The sequence below is a fragment of the Austrofundulus limnaeus genome, unplaced genomic scaffold (assembly GCF_001266775.1).
Source record: "Austrofundulus limnaeus strain Quisiro unplaced genomic scaffold, Austrofundulus_limnaeus-1.0 Scaffold393, whole genome shotgun sequence".
In the NCBI taxonomy this organism is placed as follows: domain Eukaryota; kingdom Metazoa; phylum Chordata; class Actinopteri; order Cyprinodontiformes; family Rivulidae; genus Austrofundulus; species Austrofundulus limnaeus.
The window spans coordinates 356511-360322 of NW_013952795.1; the positions used below are offsets into that span (position 1 = coordinate 356511).

The window sequence follows — 3812 nt, forward strand, 5'->3', positions numbered from 1 at the left end:
ACGGCAGCCATTACAGACGAACATGTTTGTTGTTGTTCAGGCAGCGGCTCGGTCACACGCTAATGTCATTAGTTCATTATCATTACTAAGGTTCGGGACTGTTTTTTCCCCCTTTTTTTCACATCATGTCTCCTGCCTGGATCTGTTATTATCTCGCTCTGAAGCACGGAGGAGTGTCAGAGGTGAGCTCGTTTCAACTGCATTTCACAACGTGGTCTCATTTCCGGACTCAATAATTTTGCCGATATTTCAGTTAAAGTACACAAGTAAAAATATTTTTCTGAGTATAATACTACCCCCCAACTTTATGGGTGATTTTATGGATTAAATTTTACGTATTAAATAAATATGGTATTATTATTATTAATAGCATTATTTAGTTAGTTTTAGTCAACTATATATAATAACCCTGCTTCTGGCAAGACTCCATCAGTTCAGAGCGGTGTATACAAGTTTCTAAACATTTGCTCTCTARAAGAAAAAGTTTGTCCAACAGTAAAGATGTCTAAGATAAAAATAGAATTTTAAAATAATCTACTGGAAGCCTCTTTTGCACCTATATATACTATAATGCTAAAAATTAGATTAAATATGTAGCTGATTTGAGTAAAATAGTCATAACAACATTTTCATAAGTTGTCTAAAACGTTATAGTGTGACAGGGTCTTCAGGTCTTTTTCAGGGAAGCTCTTGCACATTTCAGCAAGACATTGTTAAACACAAACTGCCTCTAAGAGCAGAGGTGTCAAGTAACTAAATACAAAATACTTTGTTACTTTACTTAAGTAGTAATTTTGGTTATTTATACTTTAGTGGAGTAATTATTTTTCAGCCTACTTTTTACTACTACTTCTTACATTTTAATTCAATTATCTGTACTTTCTACTCCTTTTAAAAATGCAAAAAAGTATTTCATTTATATTTATATTTAACTTTGACTTTAAAAAATTTAATAAACACAAATCTGTCCAGATAAATGAAGCCCATGGATAGAGTGAATTTGATTGTGGTTGATGAGAAGTGTAAATATAAACCACTCTGACATCCTATTGGATTGAACTCACTCCATCACACCTGTGTGACACAAATCACATCACACTCCAGCAGGACAGACTGTAGCACAGTGATTCCCAACCAGGGGTACAACTACCCCTTGAGTTACGCCAGCATATTACGGGGGTACGTGGAAAAATTTCCCAGGTGCTCAAAAAAATAAGTAAAAATCACAAAGCAGAAATTATGGATTTGACACAAAATGGAAWCCAGTATAAAAAGCAGAATCTCACAGAATTTGCTCATTTGGGTGAGTTTCTGATGTATTTTGGACGTTGCTGTTTTCTGCACCTGCCATTACCTGGTTTACTTATTTAATTGCTTATTCACTTTCAAGGCAACATTTTTATCTTTATCTCTTCTTTGAAAAGAATAAAATGCCTGAGAATTAAACGTTCAAGGGGGTTAAATAAATAATTTTCATTTAATAAWCAGTTGTTGTACATTATAGTTTTGCAGAATCATCATTTCGTTTGACTGAAGGGGTACTTTTACTTTTGTTTTGTTACTTTTAAAACCTAAAAATGATACTTTTACTTCTCTTCTTTAAAGTTTAACACAGTTACTTGTTACAAATTAAATCTGTGAACTCATCATGAAAGGAGTTGTTTATGTGCTCTAAAATAATGAAGTGTTGAATTTACTCAACTAAATCGTATCAACTATTTCCACTAAACCTAGTAGAGTAAATCTGAAGTGAAATACATATTTTATTTTAAATAAATTGACCAATTTAAATCAACTTGCATTTGTGGAGCCTGTTTGGTTCTATAAGTTTAACAGGTTTTTTTGTTAGAGAGCGTGGAAAAGTACTTTTACTTCTACTTTCCTAGTTTTTGTGAACAGTTTTATGACTTTTACTTATGTAGTTTTCTCATCAGTGACATTTACTTTTTACCAAGTACTTTATAGACCTCTGGAATTAAGTCCTATAATCAGCAGAAAACAAAGCTGCAGCTGTCAGCCAGCCTGTGTGGAGATCTCGTGGAGCTAAATACATTAATAAAACATTTTTGCAAAAAGTCTATGCAATAAATTATGAATGGCTTATTGCTCTGATAAACGTGTAAACACAGAAAGCAGAAAACGAACATCTCCGCCCACAAACTGTTCACGAGTGACCACAGTTCGACACAGGAAGGTCAGTGAGGTGAAACCTGAAATTTACCCCAGAGTCTGTGGCTCTGAAGTCCTCTGCCTCCTCTCCTGGTCCGGCTCGGTTCCTCAGGCCTGCTGGCGCTGATCACGGGGAGCGTGCACCGACAGATGGGGAGCAGCACACGGAAAAACCCCCACGCCGCCTCCACCGGAACGGCRCCTTTCTCCAGAGGAAGACCCCTTCTCAAAACGTTAGCTGGAATGATCTGGAAWTCAGAAAGCTAGCCGCACAGGAAGTGGATTTTTGGAAGAAGCACGATGATCTATGATTGGATGATGATCCTTTTTGAATCAAACTCAAGCAGTCCTCCTGATGATGTCACCTCTCGTTAATTCTAATGATTCCAGGTCTTTTCTTTATATATATATTTAGTAGCTAGCACACTGATTCCTTCAGGGYTTTGGAAGCATCATGAAAAAGTCTCAAAACCTGATTGAACTTGCTGATGATTGGCAAAAATGATTTGATGCGAGAAGTGATTTGTCCCAGTGGTGATGAAAAGTCGATCCCGTCTTTATTTTCACAARGAGCAAAAAGTCTGTGGACGCTGTCCGGCCTGGAGCATGGACAGCAGCCGTGAAGCAGTCCCACCAGCGAGAGGAAGAGACGGGCGATGTCCTGCCACCGTGTGCCAGTACACTTCTGAGCTGATGTCTACCGAATCATTTTCAGATCAAATTAAATGCATGCAGGAAAAAAATAATAAATAAAAAAACGAATTGTTAGACAGTCTTTTACTGGCAGCAGAGGTCYCTTGAAACTAGTGTTCACCTCATCAAACTGGTGAAAAGACTGTCTTAGTTTGAAAAAAATAAAGAGCAAAAAGTTCAAAGTCACATGACAAGAAGGGAAGTAAAGCCCGATGTTACATCGCTGTCATTTTCAGTTCAGGTTAGTGAAACAGAGCCGAGGGATGCATCATAATGACATTTCTGTCTCTGCTGGTTAGACAATCACATCTGTGAGACGCCCATTTAATGAGCTTTGATTTTCTGATTGGAGCAGGAAGAGAGTTTAGCTCTGATTTCATAGAGGTCAAAGGTCAAAGAGCCGTCTCAAGTGGCACAAAGCAAAATCCCAAAAACAAACTCTGACCACAACTTGATCAACTTTTATCTGATTGGAGAAAAAAAAAGAATATTAGAAGAAAAAAGCATGCATCCAGTAAAAGTTGTGAGGTGGATCTTCTCTTCTTTATATTTAGCTATTTTTGGGCCCACAGGAAGTTCCAGTGCAGGTTTCACTTGTTTTGCTGACTGTTCGCAGGTYTGTGCTCCACGGCAAACTGAATCTGCAAGAAAACAAAAATAACATTCATTTAGGAGAGAAAAAAATAACAATTTTTGAGCACATCTTTTCAAACTAAAACAGTATATTCGATACATCTGATGTAGGGCTGCCACAAACTATTATTTTTATAATCGATTAATCACCGATTATTTATTCGATTAGTCAACTAATCGGATCATACGTTAATTGAATATAAAACATACAGCTTATCACGTCAGAATGCAGCTGCTATTATATAACCATGGTTAGATTTTAGCTATATGCTAACTAAAAATAGTTGCTGTGGAAGGTAAGTTCTGCTCTGCAGATA

The 3812-nt window shown here is 36.8% G+C and overlaps 1 protein-coding gene across 2 annotated transcripts in view; it reads right to left on the reverse strand.

Annotated features, from left to right (window-relative positions):
• gpbp1l1 (GC-rich promoter binding protein 1-like 1) overlaps nucleotides 1-3812 on the reverse strand; it is a 30979-nt gene that overhangs the window by 20249 nt on the left and 6918 nt on the right. For both annotated transcript variants that reach the window (XM_014023861.1, XM_014023860.1), the window contains one exon: nucleotides 2222-3503. The gene's annotated coding sequence lies outside the window, so the exon portion shown is untranslated. The remainder of the gene's footprint in view (nucleotides 1-2221; nucleotides 3504-3812) is intronic.